We start from the raw sequence: 24912 nt of genomic DNA, 5'->3' as shown, positions 1-24912 counted from the left end.
GGTGAACAAGCTTTTAAAAGGGAAAGCCTGAAAAATAGATACGGAGAGGAATACGAAAGCGAGAAAAGGAGCAGCAAGGAAAAGTGAAGGGGGGGGAGAGGGGTGGAAAACCGCGAAACTTCATTGCTAAGCTTCTTCACGCGTTCAGCTGGCAATTCACTTGCAGCCCCCATCACCGCAGGTCCAAAGCCAGTCATCTCCCCCCAAGGCCACACATCTCTCCTTTGGAGGCAACACAGCACCGAGGGATGCAAAGCACTCGCTGCGGGACGATCGTTCTTCATACCCTGCAAACGCTGGCTAAAACCTGGTGACACCCCCGGGTTCTCACCGAGTGTGTCCTCAAATCTGTGTTTTAACAGCTTCCTAAATGTGTATTTTAAGACACAAAGTCAGTTTCCACAAATGCTTAGAAAACTGAACTGTGCTACCTGCAACTGATACTGGTGCTGGGGCAGCATTTGATCCTGAAGGTGTTTTGTGAAACCGAGAAGTATTCAGTCTGCACAACTGGAAATTCATGATAGCTCGGCAAATTGCTCAACTGGAGTTTAGCTTTGAATACCTTATCTAAATGAGCTCTCTACTGAATTTAGAAGGAATGAGGCAATTAAGTAGTGGACTTCAAGAAATGAGAGAAAAACCATTGAGAACAACATTAGCAGTCCCTCCCTGTACCTTAATGCAACCACTTAGTGGTGACAGAACAAGAAATCAATACAAAGAAGTACCAAAGAATGTTATTTTTGTTTTGCAAGGCACGGTCAGACTCGCAGCCTGCTTTTGCTTGCTTGAAGGGCAGATGATGATGATTTTGAAAGGGCAGAAGAATGGATAGGGAAGTCAGAGGTTCTGGGAATCTGTCAAGTAAAAGTGCAGGATCGAGTACGGCCTCTGAAGAATTACTCGGGAACCTGACGAAGGCTGCAAAACCAGAGGACAGAGCTACAACCATTCAAACTCTCATGACAAGTGGTCTGACACCATCACTGGCTCTAAAAATGGCTTATGCCCACGGACAATCTTTACCTATAAGCAGCGGCAGCAGCTCATGCATTAGCAGGGCAATGATTTACACTGGAACACCACGACCTTTCTGTGCAGACCTGTATTATTATTATTTTTTCTCCTCGTTTTTAACCAAACAGACAAGGCTTGCCAAATGCAGTACTCCTTACTGACTTGCTTAGTGCCATCCCTCTCCATCCCTACCTAACGGGTCTGCCACCCTACATACTGCTGGTCTTCCCCCACGCTTGCGTTTTCCTCTGGCCCTTACACTGCACTTAAACCTCTTGCAGAAGGTGATGGGGACACCCACCCAAAGTTTCCCAGCCCACGGTTGAGTCCGGGGGCCAGGGCTGGGAAAGCTCAGCCACCTCTGCTGTAGCCAGAGCAAACGAGAGGCTGCAGAGGTGACCATGGTGTGAGCTGCGCCTTCTGGGTGGCACACAAGTCAGAATTCAATAAAATACAAAAAATCTGCTCAAATCTTTTGTGACAGGCTTTTCTACTTAGGCCTGTTGAGGAGGCAAAGAAAAAGTCCTAAGTAACCACGGCTGCTGGGCTAGCAGCGTATTTTCTGTCATTGTATCACATATGTTAATAAAAAAAGAAAATTCTGAACTGTGTCACAAGCGTAGCTATTTTCCCCATTAATGAGGCCTCATGCATGCAATAAGTCAAGCTCACTAAACTAATGCAAAGCTTAACAACACACCAAAAGGCCACTGTACATGAGTGAACTGAGGGACAAATATATGACGCAAGTGATAAATGCATGACCCTAACTTAGGACAAAAGGCTGAGAGCTTGCGTCAGTTCACCAGGTCCGTGGTCAGCTACGAGCAACCTCTCCATGCCAGTCCTGCAAAGGAGAAATGAACCACCGAACCAGAATCAGGCATTCACCATAAGCATCTGCCACCCTGCAATCCACATCAGCATGCAGATAAAAATGCAAGCACAGCAAACTGTCACTGTGTCCTTCAAAGCCAACTCCAGATTCCTCTGCCTCTACCAACATTGTCCTGCAGCCACCACGTGAGGTCTTGCTCAAAAGCCTGCGAGCCGCCACGTGCACGAACTGAACACGCAGATGCTTTTCAGCAAGCACACGTGCCATGCACCCAAACTAGCATGCTGTTTGAACTTCAGCACGCAAAAAGGTTTCTCAAGTTTCTTTTTCCAAAGGGCAGGGCGACGTTAAACATTGGAGAATGTCATCCTCCTAACTGGTTAAAGGTTTAATTATTGTTATTTAAGTCAAAGGTTCTCCCTACTGTTTGGCCAGGAGACGATTCTCAGAATGATGATTCGAAAAATCAGCATTTTTAAAAGCCAGCTGGGAGCAGGAGATAATCCTTTAGGAAAAGGTTAACAGAAGCTTTCTGATTAAATTATCTGCATAGAAATAGAATATTTAAGGGAAAGCCTATAAAGATTAAGGCATAAAGGTCTACAGTTTCCCAAGTTGTTATCATCTCGAGAGAAACCAAACCTGAGGACACGAGTCCAGATCGGACCCCTATGTTCGGATCCCTATATTGACACTTGATGAAGTAGTGGCAAACATACAAGCAGATTTCTTTTGCTCACTTCTAAGAGCTTCAAGACATAATTCGAGCTTCAAGACCTCTATCTGAATACAGATGCCATGGCTTTAACTCAGCAGAGGAGCTCCTCCACCACGCTGCGGTCTGCTCCAAACCCGCAACCATACGGCACCTAAGGGAAGAAGGCATTTTCCCGTAACTAGCACTTGCTAGGGCCTCCTTAGCCAACAAATGCACAGCAGAAACACTCCCTTAATCCAAAATGCTTCCCAGTGAGTTTGTAACAGCATAAAGTAAAGGGAGGGGGGAGAAAAAAAAGAAAAAAAAGAGCAAAACAGGCACCAATACAAACTCGCATGCCTATGAATTAATTAGCTAAACATATGGCCTAAAACAATAAAATACTTTCAGGTGTATTTCATTTAATACGCTAAACCAACTTATTCTGTAAATAAATACCTGTTAGTTTTTGTCTAACACTGGTAACATCCTTAGGAACTGTGTCACCAACAGAAACGTCCATCAGCATACACACACCTGAAAAGCTGGAGTGTTACTTGAAATCAAGACCACATGCTTTTGAAATCAAGTCTACATTTTACAGCAGAGAGCTGAACTTGTGCATAGGAAAAAAATAATTACCCTCCAGCCACAGCAAAGACAGCCAGCAAGATGAGAAACAGTTTTCTCAAGGTCACAGAGGGAGAGGAGTGCTTCCAAGCGATAAGAGGAGCGGAACAACAAGTTTTTCAATGACACCAAGCTGTGTGGTGCGGTCGACATGCAGGAGGGAGGGGATGCCACCCAGAGGGACCTGGACAGGCTTCAGAGGTGGGCCTGTGCGAACCTCACAAAGTCCAACAGGGCCAAATGCAAGGTCCTGAACATAGGTCAGAGCAATCCCAAGCACAAATACAGGCTGGGCGGAGAGCAGCTCGAGAGCAGCCCTGACGAGAAGGACTTGGGGGTGCTGGTTGATGAGAAGCTAAACATGACCCGTAAGTGTGTGCTTGCAGCCCAGAAGGCCAACCGTATCCTGGGCTTCATCAAGAGAAGCACAGCCAGCAGGTTGAGGGAGGGGATTCTGCCTCTCTGCTCTACTCTGGTGAGACCCCACCTGGAGTCCTGCGTCCAGCTCTGGAGCCCTCAGCACTAGACAGACATGGACCTGTTGGAATACGTCTAGAAGAGGGCCACACAAATGATCAGAGGGATGGAATAGCTCTCCTATGAGGAACAGCTGAGAGAGTTGGGGCTGTTCAGCCTGGAGAAGTGAAGGCTGTGGGAAGACCTTACAGCAGCCTTTGAGTACCTGAAGGGGTCTACAAGAAAGCTGGAAAGGGACTTTTTACAAAAACATGTAGTGACAGGACAAGGGGTAATGGCTTTTAACTCAAAGAGGGTAGATTTAGATTAGATACAAGAAAGAAATTTTTCACCATGAGGGTGGTGAGGCACTGGAACAGGTTGCCCAGAGAAGTCATGGCTGCCCCCTCCCTGGCAGTGTTCGAGGCCAGGCTGGATGGGGCTTTGGGCAACCTGCTCTAGTGGAAGGTGTCCCTGCCCATGGCAAGGGGGTTGGAACTAGGTGATCTTTTAGGTCCCTTCCAACCCAAGCCAGTCTACGATTCTACAAAGAGTTACTCTGTTCAAACTGCTGACCCAGTGTCTCAAAGGGTAGGATCTAGTAAGGATCAAAAAGCAGGGCAGAATTTGAAAATGCCAGTGAAAGGGTTTATTCCACATTCACTGTTAGCTTTGCACAAGCAAGTTATATCTTCTGAAGTTATATCTTCCGTACACTGAGTGCAACTCAGTGTATTTAGTCATCGCCCAAAGCATCTCACTTGGCACACAAATGTTCAGTATGAAGCTTTGACATGGAGGTCAATTAAATCCAGACAACTTCAGCACAAATACAAGTTCATGGAGGGCTTTTATATTTCTACCTGCTTTGTATCCCGTTTGTCACCAACAAAGCTATCATTAATGAAGCACAACCTCTACAGCTAATAATGCTTTAATAAGGGCATGCAAAATACCCAGATGCAATGGGATGCTGAGACCAACTCTTGATTCGCAGCGCTGCATTCAGCATAAGCAGCATGATTCATTTGTTCTTGGAGAAGTGACAACTACATTTAGCAGCAAGCATCCGTAAAATCTCTTCACCTGGTAAGGGAACTTATTAGACTGCTATTGTGCTTTCTAAATGCTTGACGCTTTGTGTTTTATATGAGTCAACCATTTCAACGAGGAAATTAAATAATTCTCCAACACATCAAACCCAGCAGGAAAGCGTTTACCGACCACATACTTTGGACAAGTTTGCTCTTGTGCACTTATTTACCCTGTAAGATAAAGTGTCCTAAATGCCAAAACAAGAACAGAGAGACCAACGCAATAAATTTTAGGAGATTAATCTCATTAAACAGATCTAGGGAGAGCGACTGCATTCACACTCCACAGCAACTCTACGAGTTATCTCCGTAGTAGGATTGGAGGCAGCATTTGTTTGATTTGTCAATCAAAAAGTCAATCCAGGTCACTGTTGGCAAGACCTTTATCAAACAGAGATATAACTGCTGTTCTGTCAGCAGGGAACACGCTTCGGTGCCCTCGGGAACCCAGATATTAACCGCTTTTACCAATCAGCACTTGGGATCTCCAGGGATGTCAGCCTCAGCAATGCCCTCTTAACCATATTGCTGCAACACCAAATTTAAACAGCCTTAGGAAAGGCCGTAGCAAAGCAATCTGAACTGGAAATCAGTTTCTAAACAGATTAACTTCTACATAATACACTGACTATCCTTTTAACTTGTCCTTGCGTGTGATCTTCCATTTAAGGGAAAAAGTGCTTCCAATGCTAGCGGGCGTAAATCGTTTGGATCGCAGGAATCTTCTGCATTTCTAACACATTTAAGAATCACAAAACGAGTTAGTGACTATACTGCACACGACAAAACAGCTACAGATTACAGGGATTATTGTCAGTTTTGCGAAGCGTTTGGATGCACACAGAGAAGCATGCTCTCACTGCCATCCAGTAAGCATCAATTTCTTCAGTCTGTTACATAGTCAAACAGCTTTCAAAAGCATATGTTCCATCCTGGAAGAACATCATTTTGTACACTGTAAAAGCAGGAAAACAAAAGCATTACTGGAAAGAGCTGAGGCGAACAGTCCCAGAAGTATTCCTATGTTTAAACAGATCTTGCCCCTATACCACTAATCTCAGACATGGCAACCAAAGAAGGTAACAAAAGAGGACTGAGATTAAGAGAACAAAATGAGCAAGTTGTTCAGTTACCTAGGGGAGGTTATAGCAAACAGCACCATCACCCCCATACATGCCTTCACGACCTGTATGAAGAGCTGCCAAATCTAAGTGGAGCTTCAGTAGCTTTGAACAGGCAACAGAGCTTGCTTCTGACCCATCTCCAGACAGCACGCCACTCATGGGAGTCAAAAAAAAGCCAAGAAGTAACAGGTGGAGGTATTTGTGGCTCTGCTCCTCAGCAGTGAAAGAGCATCCCTGCCTCTGTTTGCTCAGAGAACAAACCCTCAATGCCCGGAATAAAAAAAAACAACACACAACGTGCCACCAAGAGCCCGTTTGCCCCAAAAGGCCTTCCCAGTCCAAAGGGACCTCTCTGGCACGACCCATCCAGAAGGCGTGGGAGCTCTGGCTTCTTGCCGCCGTGGCAGGAACCCCTGGCCAGGCAGCAAGTCGAGCGCTGCCGAAGCCATCTCCTGTGCTGGTGGCAAGGTGACAGCCAGAATGGAATGCCGCCAAGCCCAACCGCCTGCTGCCCCGCACCACCCCACCCCTCCTGCCCAGCCCGTGGGGCGGCAGCAAGGGTGAGAGCCTATCGGTGGCATCCTTTCAGCTCCAAGAAGGACAGAGGGGACAACAGGACACAGAGGCACGGCGCTGTTTTAACATGGAGACCGTACGCAATCGCTGCCTCTCTCCCCGGGATCTGTCTCAGCCGGGACGTGTTCATTGGGAGACTCACCTTGTCCACCACAGAGCGAGGGCTACTGACGCCACTAGAAGACAAGGCAGAAGACGAGTCTTTTAACCTTGTAAGCACCACCACCTCGCTCCGTACGCGTGGGGTTTTTTTCTGAGCTCAGCAGAATCAGCAGCTTTTGATGTTGCAATGTTTGCTGCCCCAGAAATGAGGAAGGTAAAGGAACGAGGTCAGCTCAGTACTTGACAGCGTTTAACCGATTACCGACTGAATGTCAGTTACAAGGAATACGCTTCCCAAGGGGCAGCTCTGGATCGCTCTCAGTGCCGGGCTTTCCACCTGTGGCTGACGGACCTCACCACCAGGTCAGTCCAAAATCCTAAAATACTGTTAGTTCCACCAACGTTCCAAAATATCTCAATCTTCAAACATATTTCCACAAATCTGTTCCTAGCAAGTTGCAAAAGAATGAGCCATTAAAGGTGTTACCCAGAGGCCTGATGGATTTATGGTACTATATCCAATTTATATTTTTTTTGTTCCATTAACAGTATCTTCTCTAAGCTAATTCCTCTTGTAAACAAAACAAAATGAAGGTCAGCAGGGAAAGAAGATATTAGACCAGAGAATTCAAAATATTTTACTTCAACTCTGGCAGTACTAAAGGCAAGGAATGCAACAAGAGGAATCCTTGCTGAGGAATGTAAAGACAACATCAACTTACTAAAAATACTGCAAGAAGTACACCCAGAGACTAGTCAGACAGCACATAAACTAAGTATCCTCAATGATGCTATATATACGTACCAAATATGAATGAGTTCCAGTCAAAAATACTTCATCTGATCAGTTTCTGGTATGTAAAAGTCACCAAACCACACAAACTGCAATTGCTTTTTAAAAAGCACAGTGAGGCAAACAGACCAACAAGCAGACCCTTCCCCAGCTCCTGAGACAAAGCCCCACGGCATATTAACTTCACTGCTACACTCTCTGGTTGCATTTGAACGCTGAAATACAGGGGACTTAAGTTAGATCACTTATGATAAATTCACTTAGCTAATCACGGATAAAAACCACAAAGAAGTCCCTAAGGGCTTCCAGCACACATTACATACGTAACACGCACCTTGTCATAAATTCAGTAAAAATCCAGCAAAATTCTGGCATGCCTTTTAGCCCCCTTGACCTGTGTCAGCTGGCAACAGCATCTTCGAGAGCAAACCCAGCCTTAACTCCAGCAAACTCACAGCACAGCAGCCCCTTTCCTCTGCCCCTCAGTTCGTGTGAAGCTGGAGAAGGATCTCCACCCGGCTGATCCCAGCCACCTCCAGGCTCCGTAAGTTTTCAAGGGGAATCCTCGCCCTACGCGTGGAAGCCCAGCTGCCCCCAGGCAGGGCGCGTGCCTCGGCTGCTCGCTGCTCTGCAAACAGATTACGCCTAGCGCACCTCAAATATGTGAATACTTTTGTAAGAAGCTCCAGCTTTCACTGCCAAACAGCACCAGATGATCAGGCATGCCACAGGCTTACGCTCCCCGACGCAGCCTCGACTCCCGTCACCAGCGGTGAGGATACACCAGTATTTAGCGCTGGAGTTTGCCAACAACAGAGAAACATCTCGGGCTGCGACTGCACCAAAGGAACGAGGAGGGCTGAGAGTGAATTACCAAAGTTACATCACAGAACTTCAGCGTCATTCACAAGTTCGTATTAAAAACAGATAAATCCCCTCCCTCTACGCCAGCAGCTTAACACCGATGCAGCAACACCGTTCACCCGCATCCACAAAGGCTCCACAGCTGCAAACCCCCCCATCCAGCCAGGGCCACCGGTGACAATTTAAGCCCAGGGCTTCCGGCAGGCCCGCAGCTGCCGGGCACTGACACAGAGCTGCTCTCGCAGAGATAACCTCGCCCTGGAAGCAACCTGGCCCCAAACCCCGGCGAAGGGCCGGAGGTGCCTGCACGCCTGCCCTCTGGTCTCAGCCGCAGGGCGTGTTTGTGTTTCCACCGGCACGGAGCAGCTTCGGAGCCCTCCCCATCGGAAGCGTCCCAGCTGCGGTGCCTTGTTTTCCCTCACCATCGCCAGCAGCCGGCTGAGCTCTTCGCTCGCGTTCTCCGCCGCGGCCCCACCGAAGCTCACCCACCGCACATGGAACACTGCTTAGGGGCACGGGCAGCGCCGTTCCACCGCGGCTGGGACACCGAGCAGGCAGTGCGGTACCCGGCTGGCAGGGGCAGAAACCCCCCTCGCCATCTGCCAGGAGCCCTTCTCGCGGAGCAAGCCAAGGTGTCGCCATCCCCGCCCGGGGTCTGCCAAACCGGCCTTCCGCCTGCGGGTTCGGACGGGTGCGGGGAAGCTCTCCGGAGTCGGGTCCTCCGCTGCTGCGCCCGCGGGAAGCGGGTGAGGGCGGGAAAGCAGAAAACGCTTCCAGTCGCCCCAGACGATAACCCCTAACGCCGCGGATGCTTCCAGGAGGCGGTGGAAGAGATAAAAGCCAAGTCACAAAGTTTTTGAGCAAGCCCGTGCCTGGCACGCTTCTACCGCGCGCCCTTCCTTCGGCACTCCTTTCCCAACGCTTGCACTCGATAAATCTTGAGATTTTGCCCTGCCCCGCACGCCAACCCGGCAATCACCGGGCCGGAGAGCGGGGTAACGGCATCGGGGACGACGAGGACGAGGAGGAGGAGGAAACAGCCGCCGCCTCCCCTCCGAGGCCGCCCGCAGCTCCCGGCCCCGGCGGCCCCACCGCTGCGGGGCAAACAGCGGGCCCGGGTTTTTCTCGCCTGGAGCCTCGGGGAGGCAGCGCCCGGCCGTGGGCCGCTCCCTCGCCGTTCAAGGCAGCCGGTTCTCCCCCCCACCCCGTCCCCGCCCGGGTTATTTCTGGCGACTCCGTGCCCCGCCACGGCGGAAGGAGCCGCCGCCGCCGCCCCGGGATGCGGTAGCCATGGCAATGCGGGATTGCATCATGCTCTTGACTAACTGCAGGGGGGAAAGGAGCTCCCGTCGCAAGCCCCGGCCCCTCCGCCGCCCCGCTCCCCTCCCTCCTGCCCCGCTGCCGGCCGCGGCCCCGCCGCTCGCCGCCAGCCCGCCTTCCGCCCCGCCGCCACACTTGTTGCGCGCCCCGCGGAGCGGCGACCCCCGCCCGCCGCGGCCCCCGTCCGGTACCGGCCCTCCCTCCTCCTCCTCCTCCTCCTCCTCCTCCGGGCCCGGCGCTGCCCTTCCTCCCGCCCGGGGACGCGGCCCTACCTGGCGGCGGCGGCGGCGCTGGGGGCGGCGGGCGGGCACCGGCCGGCTCTGTCACGCTGCGGCGCCGCGGGGGCGGGGCCGGGGCCGGGGCGGGCGCGAGGCCGGGGGGCCCCGCCCAGCGGCCGGCCGTGGGCTGACCGGCACGTCAGAATGGTGCGGGGCTCGCGAGCGGCGGCGGGGGGGGGGCGGGGAGGGGGGAGTGATGTGACGTCACTCGAAGCACCGCCCCGGGCGCTTCGAGGCGTCGGCGGGTTGCGGCTCCGCCAAAGCGGGGTCGCCCGGAGCAGGCGGCACGGGAGCGTGTTTGAGCAGAGGAGAATCCACAGCCCCCCGGGCAACCAGCAGGGCGAGGGAGGGGGTTCTGCCCCTCTGCTCTGCTCTGGTGAGACCCCCCCTGGAGTCCTGCGTCCATCTCTGGAGCCCTCAGCACGGGACGGACGTGGATGTGTTGGAGCGGGGCCAGAGGAGGGCCGGGGTGACCTTACAGCAGCCTTCCAGTACCTGAAGGGGGCCTACAGGAAGGGTGGAGAGGGGCTTTTCACAAGGGTGTGTAGTGATAGGACAAGGGGAAATGGCTCTAAACTAAAAGAGCGCAGATTTAGATTAGAGATTAGGAAGAAATTCTTCACCATGAGGGTGGTGAGGCACTGGAACAGGTTGCCCAGAGAAGCTGTGGCTGCCCCCTCCCTGGCAGTGTTCAAGGCCAGGTTGGATGGAGCTCTGAGCAACCTGGTCTAGTGGAAGTTGTCCCTGCCCATGGCAGGGGGGCTTGGAACAAGATGATTTTCAAGGTCCCTTCCAACCCAAACCATTCTATGACTCTATGATTCTATACCCTGTTCCAGTGCTCCATCACCCTCAGAGTGAAGATCTTCTTCGTGTTCAGACGGAACGTCCTACGCTTCAGTTTGTGCCCGTTGCCCCTTGTCCTGTCACTGGGCACCACTGAAAAGAGTCTGGCCCCATCCTCCTGACACCCACCCTTGAGATATTTATAAGCATTTATTAGGTCCCCTCTCAGCCTTCTCTTCTCCAGGCTGAACAAGCCCAGCTCCCTCAGCCTTTCCTCGCAGCAGAGATGCTCCAGGCCCCTCATCATCTTCGTAGCCCTCCACCGTCTTTTTCCCAAGCCCGTGTTTTGGGTGTCTCCGAGGCACCCCTTCTCGTTTGAGGGGGACGGAGCAATCTTGCTCCTAGCAAAATTAACGGAATAAGGCACAAGTCCCGTTTGTTCTCACTTGGGCTAAAATGTCCTGAGCTCCTTGAAGCGGGACCGGCGTTAGGTCTTCTCACATCTGCAAATCTGAGCATGACTTTTGAACGTGCTTTAAATAAAGTTGCTTTCCAACGGGCACACACATTTGTTTCCGTGGTTTATTGATGAGAGCGCGCTGCGCTGAGCGTTACTCTCACAGCCAGAACAGCTGTCTAAATCTGGAAGACGCTTAAATAATTAAGACCCAATCTGGCGGTTCAGAAATAAAAAGTAAGAACCATTGGCGACCTGAGACGCGGGAAGGGGTGGAGCGGGGCGTCAGGGCTGAGAGGCGGTCGGCGGCTGGGAAGCGAGCGGTGCCGGCTGCGGGAGCGGGATGCGCGGCTGCCCCGTACCCGTGCTGCGTCCCACGGTGCTGGCGGGCAGGGGAGCGTGCCCTGAGCCCGCCGGAGGCTGTCGTGCACCCGCTCCTGCTCCGCGGCTGGCGCTCCCCACTTGTTTTAATGAGTATTTAATGAAGGTCAGTACGGCCGGGGTGTCGATCAGCTGGCGCTGGGGGGACGCAGCTGCTGGTGGGGTGAAGCTGGAGGGGTCTCCGGGGTGAGACTTGCTGCCTGCCGCTGAGCTGCTGCTCCTTCCCTCTCCCGGCCTCTCCGAAGCGCTCGTGCTGTGATCAGAGAACAGCAGCAGGGTCACGACCTGGGAGACGTCATTTTGGAATTATCCGTTCGGGAGAGCGAAGCAAACCGCGCCAAATGCTTTGGCACTGAGCGTCCGGCATTTAACGAGGGTGGGGGGCCGGCCGGCGGCGTTCTGGGTTGCAGATGTACGGAGTCCCAGCACGGTACCTGTCCTCCTGCAGCATCTGCAAGTTTGGCATGGGTGAAGGCATTGCTGTGGACCTCTCCGCAGAGCACTGATGAAACTGCTGCCGGGATATTTGCTCAGGATGGGCTTCAGAGACTTCGTTACTGGAGTGGGGTCAGTGAGGCTGGAGTTCAGAGAAGGGCCAATTAAACATTGTTAGGGATTTAGACAGAAAGATTTCTAGGACAGGTTTAAAAGAAGTTATACCTTGCATTTGATTTTTACCTGTCTCTCATGACTATTGTAATCCTGCTTTTTAAGAGAGAAGAGGCAGGACCTGAGCACTACAGAAAGCTGAGTCCGAAGTGACCCAGCCTAGGCAGCAGCAGCAGAGGTGACCAGAGGCCTCAGCAGATGTGGTTGTCCTCACTAAGCCCATGGTAAGCAAAAGGGAAGAGGGCAAATCGATGCTGGCGTTTGAGAGCACAGGTAGGAGGAGAACAGCTCTGCGGAGAGGGACCTGGGTGTCCTGGTGGATGACAGGTTAACCATGAGCCAGCAGTGTGCCCTGGCTGCCAAGAAGGCCAATGGCATCCTGGGGTGCATCAAGAGGGGTATGGCCAGCAGGACGAGGGAGGATCTCCTCCCCCTCTACTCTGCCCTGGTGAGGCCTTATCTGGAGTACTGTGTCCAGTTCTGGGCTTCCCACTTCAAGAAAGATGAGGAGCTGCTGGAGAGAGTCCAGCAGAGGGCTACGAGGATGATGAGGGGACTGAAGCATCTCTCCTACGAGGAAAGGCTGAGGGAACTGGTCTTGTTCAGCCTGAAGAAGAGAAGGCTGAGAGGGGACCTAATAAATGCTTATAAATATCTGAAGGGTGGGTGTCAGGAAGATGGGGCCAGATTCTTTTCAGTGGTGCCCAGCGACAGGACAAGGGGCAATGGGCACAAACTGAAGCACAAGAAGTTCTGTCTGAACATGAGGAAGAATTTCTTCACTCTTGAGGGTGACGGAGTCCTGGAACAGGCTGCCCAGGGAGGTTGTGGAGTCTCCTTCTCTGGAGATATTCAAAGCCCACCTGGATGAAGTCCTGTGAAGCCTGCTGTAGGCGACCCTGCTTCAAGTGGGGTGTTGAGCTGGGTGATCCACAGAGGTCCCTTCCAACCCCAAACACTCTGTGATTCTGCAATAGCTGGGACAACTGAATGTAGGGTGAGGAGTCGGCAGGGGCTGCAGCACAGGGGAGACGGAAGAGTTTGGAGTAGAAGGTCCATCAATGCGGGGTTTGAAATTAGCCTGGATAAAGTGATGGCAGTGTGCGTTGCAGGGAGATGAGCCTGAATGATCTTCTTTTGGGGGGGTCAGCTACTAAACCCGTCTTTTTAAAAAATCTATTAGAAATCCCACCTATGCCTGTTTCGTAATGGTTCATCATACACACTGGTCCCTGTTTTGATTAGAAACAAATTAGTCCTTTTTTTTCCCCAGAAATAAGTTAACATGTTGATTAGAACAAATAACCATCGTTTGCCACTCAGTCGTCTTAATGGGAATTTTCAGGTCTGCCCGGGTTTGCCTTGGCTTCCCTCCAGGCTGACTGCGGTAGCTCCGTGTTCTTTTATCAGCAAGATAAGTAGGATGCGATTACTCTTCTCTTTAAATCAAATGCTGGACTGAAGTGTCGGGCGTGAAATTTCAGCATCTGCCTTGTCTGAATACGATGTTTTCTTCTGTTGTGCAAACCACAAACGCTTCATGCTGTTTGTACGACTATGTCTAACGTTTAAGTACTTGGTCTTCGTGGGAAAAGCTTCCAACCGAGGTTTTTCTTCCCAGTTTTGTACTTGGCAGGTCTCGTAAGCAAGTGGCTGGATGAAGCTGCAGTTTTGAGATTCCAACACAAATCTGGTGTGAACACACTAACTCTCTGTTCTGAGGTACGATCGCGTTGCAAACTGTCACTACCTTTTGAGGGTGCTTTTCGCTCTCTGCCATCGAGGGCAAAATTCTCACACGCTAGAGTGGAGGCAGGTTTTTGGCCCTGACTACGCTTCTGATCCAATTTCACACGTTTTACATGAACAGCAGTTACTTTCCTGCAGTTCCTCTCCTCACATCTCCCTGCAGCGTGCGGTGTTGTAGGCACATGGTCACTTTCTAAGGCTGAAGACCTGCACTGACCCACCAAACTTGGAGTGTATTTTGAGAGCCAGGTTTACCCCAGAGGCAGAGCAGATGGCGTCCCACAACAGCAAAATACTTTGTTTCTTGCCAAATAGAATCCAGCTGAAATAATTAGGAATTTTTCTCCGCCATTGGCGTTAGTCTGTTTTTCTCTCTCACAGTGCCGCTCATGATCTCAGAGAGGCAATTGCTGTCAGCTCTTGTCAACGCTGCTCACCTTAGTTACTTGGGATACGTGCATTTTTATTTGATGTCGTCAGTTGGCTGCTGAAGCTTTGATTGCCCTGAGCTGAGAAAACAACAAGCCCCAGGAGCGTTGCCACTACATACGAGCTGGTTTGTCCCCATGGCACTGCCAGACAGCTGTCACTGGCAGCTGCCGGGGCTGCTAACCGGAGACGCGCGGAGAATGAAAAGGTGTTTCTGATGAGCCAGTAGTAAGGGAGCAGGGAGTTTCAGAACAGGCACGAAGAAAGCGGTCGCTTAACCCAGAGGCACAGATGCTGAGCCAACCCACGGGTCCTCCTCAGCCCGTCTCCTCTTTGCCAGCGTCTGAAGTAGAAGTACCAATCGGGAGCGTCTCGTTTAGAAGCCTGTGCTCAAATCGTAGCTCTCTCTCCGGGGCAGACCCAGTCTCTGGTAAAGCACGACTCACCTCAGCCCGTACGGGGGTTTTGCTGCTGGTTGCAGGGTGCAAGGGAGGGAGCAGGACGTAAGGATCGGCTCACCTGGAGGCAAGGACCTTGGCTGGATCTCACCCTGGTACTCCTCATCCCACCGGCTCTGGTGCGACCCCAGAGAGCCCCGGGAGCCCGTCCCCGCTCTCTTTCCCTGCCTGCTTTTGGGCATTCCCCTCATGATTTGGACGCGTCTGCAGCTAAGATTAGAAGCTCTTCAAGGGGATAAGTGTATTGTCACTTCATCTAGCAAGCAGCTTCTGCTTCCGTAGAGGGATTTTATAAGAGCTAATGGTAATCACGGCAGGGTGAATAAAGTATAAACTGTATTATTTTGCGTTAGAAATTGGATGCCTGCTTCTCGCCTGTTCCTTTTGTGGTTCCTTTTTGTTGACTTACTCTATGGATTACAACTTCTAATCCTTCAAAACAACGCTCAGTCTTCCAAGACAACATCATAAACCCATCATTGTGCACTGCAGCCTGACACAAATTTTCTGCTGTATCTCGAAACAAAAGGGGCCGGGATTCAGACCTGTCACATTACTCGGTTTAGTGGAGCTGGTAAGAGTACAACGCTGTGTTTCCATTAAGACTGTTAGATGTTCTGCTTTGGAGGAGCAGTTAAGGGCAACATCCCCCTCTATTCTGCCCTAGTGAGGCCCCATCTGGAGTACTCTGTCCAGTTCTGGGCTCCCCAGTTCAAGAAAGATGAGGAGCTACTGGAGAGAGTCCAGCAGAGGGCTACGAGGATGATGAGGGGACTGGAGCATCTCTCCTATGAGAAAAGGCTGAGGGAGCTGGGCTTATTCAGCCTGAAGAAGAGAAGGCTGAGAGGGGACCTTTATAAATGCCTATAAATATCTGAAGGGTGGGTGTCAGGAGGATGGGGCCAGACTCTTTTCAGTGGTGCCCAGCGACAGGACAAGGGGCAACAGGCACAAACTGAAGCATAGGAAGTTCCATCTGAACATGAGGAAGAACTTCTTCCCTCTGAGGGTGGCGGAGTCCTGGAACAGGCTGCCCAGGGAGGTTGTGGAGTCTCTTTCTCTGGAGATATTCAGAGCCCACCTGGATGAAGTCCTGTGCAGCCTGCTGTAGGTGACCCTGCTTCGGCAGGGGGGTTGGACTGGATGACCCACAGAGGTCCCTTCCAACTCCGAACATTCTGTGATTCTGTGATTTGCGATCCCTCTTCATGTGCCATGCTCCCTATCCATTTCTCTTTAATCACAGTCAGCGTGAACTGTTTGAGATAATCCTGTTGTTGAGAGAAAACGTCCTCTCACTGCTTAAAGCAAGCAGTAAATCATGCTGTCTTAATGCAAAATTAGAGATGGGGGAAAGTATTTTTGTAAATGCTCTGATTTTTCTGAAAACATGTACGTGAAGCTGAATGACTGTCATTCCTTGTTGGAATTTTTCAAGTATTAAATACATTCAGATTGCCTTGTTGCTGAACTTTGTGGCACCAACTCTTGACTGAATAGTCAGTACAGTTATTAAGTCATTACCGCAGTCACATTTCTGAGGAGGCTGTTTCCCTACAGAGCACTTGGATCCTGCTATAGCTCCTTTCCTCTTCCAGTCTTTAGTGTTCACAGAAGACCTTTTCTGTATTTTGAGAAAACCATTATACGTGGACATTTGTGCTGAGTTGCATACAATGCAAGAGTAACCTTTTTGCCTGATACAAACACTCCGAGGAGTGTTCCAGCTCTCACCTGGGAAGGCAGAACCTGCCTTTGCCCTGTGGACCCCTGCTCGCATGGCCTGCGAAGAGGGAAGGCTGGGAATGTGTTGTATTGCCAACTGGAAAAAAATGCCAAGTTAAAGATTAAACGTTCAAAATAACCAGTGGTTTCGAGTTTTCCACCTTCTCACTGACCATCTCCAGAGGGCCTTCTGAAGAAGTGCAGCTGAAAAGTGAGCCACCCAAACCAGTGGCTGCTGTTGATGCTTCCAGCCCTGCTGCTGACCTCAGGAGAACTGTGAGGGGACCCTGGGCATGTTCCCTGGCTGCAAGCTACCAGCAGCACCCTGCCGGCTATTGGGAATAATCTCTGGTGAGGGATATAGCCACCAGTCCAGATCGGTTTTTGTGTAGGGGGTATTTTAGCATAAGCTTGCTTCTTGTTAGGTGAAATGTAATTTGGTTTTCCCTGGGAAGGAGGGGTAGTTTGGCTTTTGTTCTCCTAGGATTGCTATTTTTTTCCCAGCTGTGGTATAGGCAGACACTGAGATAAACAGTGGTGGATATTAATCTCTTTCTCCCTCACGCTTTGCTTATTTTGACCACTTACATTGTAAACTCCTCAGGGCAGGGACACTTTCCTACTACGTGTGTGCTGAGTGGACCACAAATATTTAGGATATAAGAGAAGGGTATAGAAATGTTGCACCCCACTGGAGTCACTTTGATAATGACCCAAGGAGCTCTAAGGGAAGACTGGGTACAGTGCTGGTAGCTCTCCAAAGACGCCTCACAAGCTCATCATGAGTTTATAAGTAAGCAAAGGTCTTAAAGGCGATCGAATCCATTCTCTCACTCTTAGGCACAGTGAGATTTTCCCGAGCATAGCTGAAGACACTAAACTGATCCTGGTGTGCAAGGTGAGCAGCCAAAACGAACATCCCTGGCCGCATTGATCACAGTGCCCCAAGCGCATAGGTTGAGATTGCGACTGTCACCCGAGGCCTTGCGCTGAAGTCCACAGGAGGTCATGGTGGGGTCCTGGGAAAGAAGAAGATCTCTCGCTTCAAGCGGAGGCTGCTGTCTCTGGGGGCACAGTGCTGCTGTGGCTCAAATAAACATGCCTGATGTATACTAATGAAAATAAACTGTATAAAAAACAATGCCCTGGTCAGTCTCATTAGTTGCTTCTTCAACCCACTGCTTCCCTCAGAAGTCTTTTAACCAAAGAAATACGAATAATAACAACAACTAAAAATAACAAGTGACTACTTACGACTTCACCGTGAAAGTAGTGTTTTAATGTACTTGGTTTTGCTTCCAAAAGCATTTTTTTCATGCTGCTGAGGTGACATTTTTCCAAAGACTCTTCTTTTATGAACAAATGCATTTGAGTTTACAGTCCTGTCTTCTAGTTTTATGTTTTTTCATTAAGCCTTACACCTATTTTGATGACACCTAACATTTCTCCTGTGCCTCAGTTACAGAATTTGGTCTATAATCTTAATTCCATCTTCCTGCTCACACAGTTTTTTGTATTTGTAACATTTCCAAGCTGCTAAAACCTGTTCATTTTCCTGCTGCACTCTTAGTTCCCAGTCCTTTGCCATAAATTTTCACTTTAGTTCTTGCACAGTCTCACCAACAATTATTAGGATTTCTTGCATGTGTTGGTCTATTTAAAAGGCTGTAGGAGGATGGCATGATTATGCTGTTATCAGAAACTATGTACTAGCTTCTCACATCGGTATCCATCCTACTTAGCTGCAGCGGGCTCATGGCATGATGTGCGTTGTGTCGACCGCTTCCCAGAGTAGAAGGCTAGTACAGCTACACCTGTGAGTAGCCACTTTTGTGAAAATATCAGAAGTATGAGATCCAGTCCTTGTTTTTTTGTCTGCCCTTATTTCTCTCTTCTAACTCCATTTTAAATAAGGCAAGTTCCTCTTTTTGAGTACCTTCACTGTTTTGTCTCTTGCATTTAAGGCGATCTTTTCAGTGTTTTCTGTGATACAAGATTCTGTCTCTGAACTCGATCTCATTTTCTGGTTTGGCTGTATCCATGCCTACTAGCTGTATCATTATTATTTGATAATTTAAACACCAGGTTTTTATTTAATCAAATTTAGAGGAATTTTGTATTCTTGTAATAGTCTTTTTCTCATTTAAAAGGAAGAGCTTCAGCATGGTTGGACTAGTAGCTTTTTTTATTTTATTGCTGGAGTAATTTATACACTGAATTTTTCCAAAATTGAAAGCAGTTGCAACATATATCCAACCTCAGATTTTTTTTGTCTTTTCAAACAGAAACCAGAAGTGGTTGTTTTGTGCTCTGAAAAATTAACAGAAGAACCCGAAATATATCAAAATTGGCAATTTATTTGAATTTTGCAGTAGTGCAAGGCAAATAGCTTGTATTGAGTGTCATTGTCTCCTACAATGTGACAAAGGTGAAGACTTGCAGGAGTTTCTTTCTTTCATGTTTCAGGCTGCCTATTAAAATAAGAAGGATATTAAGTGTCTTAAGGTCTACTTGACTTCAGCTGGGTGATTCCCGACTTTCTGAACCTTCAGCTCATGTCAGCCTGGAAAGTTCCTGCCCTAAAGCCCCCTTGGCATCACATATTTCATTAAAACATGGTAAGAACCAAAAACTTCTGAGCAGTCGCTGTGGTTCATTCACTGCTGCCTCCAGCCTTGGCGTGGGAACGGCTGCTGTGGGATGTCCCTGGACCCTTTCATCTCCCGGATGGCTTCTCTGTGACGGGATGAAACAGCTGGAACTCAGAAGTGCCAAGCTGCTTCTGTTTAATGAGTTACCACATCGCTTCAACCACAGAAATAAGTTGTTTGTGCTCTTGTTTCCTGTTGGAAGTGAGAAATGAAGTACATCGGCCTAAATCTTTGCAGATCGAAGCTAGCTCGCTTTGCTTCTGCTGGGGACCGAGAGCTTTTAACTACTGCTCCTGCACAGAGACTTGTTCAGCTGCAGGGACCGCTTAGGTGTCTGAGCCCTTACATATACTCTAACAAGAACTAAATTAGCTCAGTATATACCAGGGACACTTATCATTGCTAACAGCTCTGCTTGGCACCAGAAGCTCTTCTAGGCATATATATGAGAGTGCCTCTGTTCTCATAATTATAGTATCGCTACCAACATGCTATAATTAGACAAGTTAAAAATTGTCTGAGCTCCTGCTTGTTGCTGAAATGCGCCAAATTCCGGATGCAGTTGTCAGTGAGAAAAGCCGCTTTGAAGCCTGAGCTCCAGCATGGGCGGTATCCTCATACCCTCCTCACCTTTCACTTCAACAGAGCCTTTTGCGTGGACTTAACATGCATGAATGGTCCTTGTAAACAGCTCTTCTTGTCTTTTTATTCTATACCAGGAGAAGCATTAGAGGCTCAATGGAGTGTATTTTTAAAAATAATTCCTTTACAGCACCTGCCAGCCTTAAGTGTTAGGATTTTGTTATTTTATTGCAGCGGTTTCTCACTGAATATGTTTATATTTCCTGCATTGGGGGCTGCGTAGGGCATCCTCTGAACTCAGGAAGAATAATCAGTTCACTCTTTTATTCTGTGCGAGGCGCCTGTGGTCCTCATCCCTTACCTCTTGCAGATAGCAGGTGTGAGCTCTGCACAGCGTGGACAAGAGGTTCTAGCTTTGAACTGCTGCCAAATTCAATAAACTGTCATCTTCGATGTGTCTTGGTTTCCTCAACCTACTTTTATGATGGAAAAAAAAAGCACTGCCGAGGCCTATTTGCTTTTTGTTATAATCCCTCCTCCTGATGTCATTTTGACAAGTTAGTTGCCTTGTTACTTCCCTTGTATGGATCACTGATCACTTTTTATAACCATCGCATTTTTGCTCCAGCCCTGCAGTGAGAGCGCTGACGGCAGAGGAAAGGCAGCTCGAGAGCTGAGACTTCTGGCCCCGTTCTGACGAGCACAGTAGCAGGGGATTCATCATCAGAGGCTCTCATCAGAAATCCCCATTCTTCACATAGCTTCTTACTTGTCTCCTAGATCTTGGCAGGCTTTTTACTTCCACCCACATGGTAAAGGCTTGTCTAATAATGGCAATGGTGTGAAGCCCATTAAGATCAGAGTCTCAGACTAACTGAGCCCAGCTCCCCCTTTGACAGTGGAGAGTAGTCTTCTTTAAAAGAAAGCAGGAAAGCGGGTTTCAGTTAATAACAGCTGGCTGGTTTCTGACATTGGAGCCGCAGTGCGTGTTGGCCCTGCGTGTGCCTGCGTCTCTTCCTTAGCCGCGTTTGCCCCGTGCCTGCTGTGGTGAGGTCCTGCCCCACCAGTGAGGAGCTCCTGTGGGCTGTGACCTGGGCGCAGGATTATTCGCTGCCCCTCCTGCTTCTGACAGGCAGCTTTATGAGGCTTGGATCCTCCGTTCTATTTCAAGATATGGTGCTTGCTCTTCCCTTGCCCTTTCCTCAACCCTAGCCTCCTCCAGCCCCACTCAAATGCCGCAGTCATCGGACTTGATCTGGAGCATCACTCTGCTGAGGAGGCTTAGCATTCCCAGCATCCAGACTTTAAAAGATGGCTGTCCCCAGGGGTGGTAGGACGGGCCACACAGGCACTGAAAGGATTTGAACTCTGCTCTGTGTGTATTAGCACCATGGGCTTGTTCCCGTCTTTAATACATACAGTAATCAGTGTTTCTTACTGCACCGTTATACTCTGCAATACGTAGTGTGTATTTTGTCAGGAGTCAGCAGGGGAAGCTTATGCTCCCCAAATGAATTCCGTGCATAATGTTAGCTTTATAAAATATCCATCCCTAGTTCACGATTGCCGCACAGCACCCCGCACCTCGTAGCACGCATGCAGAACTGTGCCAGCAACCTGCCCGGGTAGGGCACTGTAAAGGCGTTTGTCTGTGGTCCAGATCCCATTTTAGCTTAAACAGTGGGTAAAGGCTTCTAGGAAAATGAAGTTTGGCCATTTAAACTCAGTGTTCGCCTGATGGACTGTATGTGTACAATTTTCATTCCTGATAGACCCCAGAAGGTATCAAGCAGACAACAGGTCAGTAAGATGGACCCCTTCCCCTGAAAACTTACGTGGACACTCTGGTAAAAGAGAATCGGTTCTGTTTTAATCAAAACCAGGGCACTGAAAGACTAAGGAGGGGCTGGAATAAGCGACTGTAGGCTTACAGACGTGGAGTAGCTCCCTGCAACATCTTGGCCTATCTGACATTCCTGACATTTCTCTTTCACTTTCCACCGAGCCCTTTCTCCCCAAGAAGATGGGGACTTCTTTGGAGAGCCTTGCACTTACTCCCCTCAACAGTGCCGGTGACATCTTTTTCCAGGCTGTGGTGCCACGGTCAGCTTAGTCTGGATGCCGTCAAAGGCCTGGTGCCCGGCTTCACCCATCACTTTCTGCAACCGTTTGTTCCAGGTGTCCCTTGTTGCCATTCACCTGATCTTGGGGCTGAAGCCTGAATGGAATCTAACCCAGCACAAGCAAGGAAGATTTGCAGAAAGCTACACCAACATGAGGGAATCGATCTTGTCCCAGGCTGTTCTCTGGCTCTGAGGATGCCTGTGCCCACACCGCCAGACTCACTGTACAGGGACCACCCGCAGCAGGGTGTCCACACGTAGACTCTCAGTTGAGAGTGATGCCTCCTTGTGCTAACCTCTGGATCATGCCTGGGAACTCGGGAACTGGGAGATGGCCAGAAGGCTTTGCTCTTCTTATTTAGGCATGGATGCCTGAGCTCCGGTGCCTGGCCACGTTTCCTGGCATGCTTAATTAAATGAGTAGGTGTGGTCCATACGGCTGTGTGACCAATCAATCAACAAACCCTTGCTCTGGAAAAAGGCTCAGAGGAGGTAGGCAAGGATGGTGTGGTCACGAAGCTCAGGAAAGAATGTAGGAAGTAAGCACAGGTGTTGTAAAGGAAGCTGAACTTCTCTCAACACCAAGGGGAGGGTGACCTTTGTTGTAGACAGACTACTGTATCGGCTGAGTTCATCAACTGGTTGTGTAATTGGCCTGCCTTAAAATAATTGGTAGAAATCATCTTCCTGAGCCAGCCATGCCAGCATGGGGGAAGTGTATGCATGTCTGAGCCCAACATGGAATACAAAAATTGAAGAACCAGCAAAATAACTGTGATGAGGACAATGGCCTTGAGCTGGCTTCAACCCACCTGTTTCTTCCTAGCGACCAGAGATGCCCAGCATTGTGATGGTGAGTGCGCAGAGAATAGCAATGGGATTTGTTTGCGTTGTGATTCACCTGTGTATTGCAATTGCTATATTATGCTTGTGTTGTGATTTCAGTATATTGCTGTATCAGTCTGCTAAATCAAAGCCCTGTGTAATGTCAGATATCTTCAAATAAGTAATTTAGTATTAAAACATTAAACCCTGCTGATGCAGGATATCAGAAAGAACCCGTTCAGAGGGTATTAGGCTCTGGCAGATGGCATGAGCATTGGTGTGTGTGCAAGTGAGAGGATGGGAATGAGAGGTGGGAGCAGGGGGAGGACAGGGCCACCCCTTCCTGCCTGAGTGAACGCTCGTGCTGGATTAAGGGATCGTGGAGCTGCGGTGTTGGTCGTCACTGCAGACATGGGTGTGGGTGCTATGTGCTTATTGCAATTTGCTTCTGCTAATGGTCTCCTTTTCCAGAAGGTCCCTAGGATGAGACCTCTCTTTTCCACTTCTTGTTTCAAGCAGACTTTTGAAAACATTGACTTCTTTTTCTGTTTAATTGCTTGCAATCTCTGGAAAACAGACACTTATTACATTTTCTGGTTTTATTATTTTTTTCCTATTTTCCCCAAAGGTTTATTTCCCTACATTAGCTGCTCTTTCCCTGGCTGAATTAACAAGGTGGAAGAAAACCATGCTGTCAGATCTCGTACAACTAGAACCGAAAGAAAGCAGCTCTACAGTAGCATGTATTGACTAGACCTCTCTCAGTTCAATCATTTTTTCTATTTGTCAGTGAAGCCTTAGAGCAAATTAGTGGCACGACTGGCCCCTGCAAATTGCAGCAAGTCCACAGGTGGTGGGAGCGATGGCTCAGGATTTGAGCCCATTCCCAGGGTCTCAGGAATGTCCCTGAGGCTTGGTAGGAAGCGCAAGGTAAAAGCCCCTGAAGTCACACAGCTACGAAAAGCCATCACCTACATGAAAGCTGTCCAGTGTTATGTGCTTTGTGACATTCACACGCGGTTGCTGAAATGCCACCGATCCAGCTCCATGGGTAATACGATATAAAGGAAATATTTCAGCCAAAAGAGTGAAGTATTTTTTGAAACCTCTTTAGAAACATACATTTAGAAGAGAAGGAAACTTAACATGGTGTAGGTTTGCTGAGTCTCTTTTGGAAAAAAAAGCAGGGCCAAGAGGGAAAGGTCTGGTTTTATATTCTCACAGAACCAGGGCCCAGCTTCTGCTTAAAATTCAAATTCAATTGCCATTGATTTTAACAGCAGAAGGAATGAGCCTGATATTGATTTAGACAACAACTAAAAATTGGATTTCACGTGGCAAACTGTTCTTGGACCACGGCTAGTAACATCACTTTGGGTAAAAGCTATAAAAAACCAGGTACTTACCATGGTCCCCCTTTAAATGCCATTTCAGCTGAAAAACATCTCTTGCAAAGGGAAGAAAACAAATTCTCTATTCGGCTGAGCTTTACCTGCTGGATGACACTTCTGCATGCTGCAAAATGAGTGACACTCATTCTGTAAAGTGAGGAGTGAAACTGCAGGTACCAGAAATGACGGCTGGAGAGCAGGGTCGCCCTGGCTCTGCCGGCCATTGCTCGCCAGCTGAATGGCAACGCAGGGACCGTCACTCCCATCGCGGTGCCTGCACGCAGGGTGGCTGCCCCATCCAGGTGTGGGCGTTCAGCCCAGCCCTTGCCAGGAAGCTCGTGTTTCAGTTTCCATGGCCTTCGTCGGCGCTGCCTCTTGGCCTCTTGCCTTGGGATGTGCCGTTGCGGGACACTCCCTGAGGTACTTCCTCAGGATGGTTTTTGCTGGCAAGGCCAAGAGCTTTTGGTTAAATCCAGAGACAAGTCAGGCTTGGCTTGGTTCAAGCTCCCTCCTCTCATGGAAGCACCTGGGGGGGTGCCTGGGTGGCAGCTGGAGCTGCTGATAATGTCCCAGGTGGAGTTACAGCAGGTCTGCAGGGACTAGTCATGTGTGTCATGCCCTCTACACGTTGCTTTAGCCTTAGCTGGGGTGGAAACCTGCCTTGCCCTGCCTCGGGGCAAGTGGTACCAGGCCACAGCAAGCATCTCTCTGGGGTGCACGGTGGAGGTGGGAAGGCAGCGCAGGGATCCCAGAACAAACAGAAGGGGTGAGGTCTTGAACATGTTTGTGAAAAGGAAAATAAGGACTGGAAAGGAGGTATCTTGTGAGGCTGCTTCTGCAAACCACGGACCTTAAGGCAGGAAATCAACTGGCATTATTTGGGCCCCCCACCTTTCCTGAGCACGGTATTTGTACAGTAGGTATCACTAGCAGAAGCTTTGTTTGGTGAGAGAG

The 24912-nt window shown here is 49.5% G+C and overlaps 1 protein-coding gene across 3 annotated transcripts in view; it reads right to left on the bottom strand.

The window, feature by feature from the left end:
* Window positions 1-9845, bottom strand: part of ELOVL5 (ELOVL fatty acid elongase 5) — a 41583-nt gene extending 31738 nt beyond the window's left edge. Inside the window, exon 1 of one of the 3 annotated variants that reach the window (XM_075414669.1) lies at window positions 9787-9845. The gene's annotated coding sequence lies outside the window, so the exon portion shown is untranslated. Of the gene's footprint in view, window positions 1-6577; window positions 6664-7664; window positions 7935-9786 lie in introns of those variants that run through there. The other 2 variants (XM_075414671.1, XM_075414672.1) reach the window with 2 other exon arrangements.
* Between the last annotated feature and the right edge of the window lie 15067 nt (window positions 9846-24912).

The sequence above is a fragment of the Opisthocomus hoazin genome, chromosome 2, assembly GCF_030867145.1.
Source record: "Opisthocomus hoazin isolate bOpiHoa1 chromosome 2, bOpiHoa1.hap1, whole genome shotgun sequence".
Lineage (NCBI taxonomy): Eukaryota > Metazoa > Chordata > Aves > Opisthocomiformes > Opisthocomidae > Opisthocomus > Opisthocomus hoazin.
This window is presented reverse-complemented; position numbering and strand designations above follow the sequence as displayed.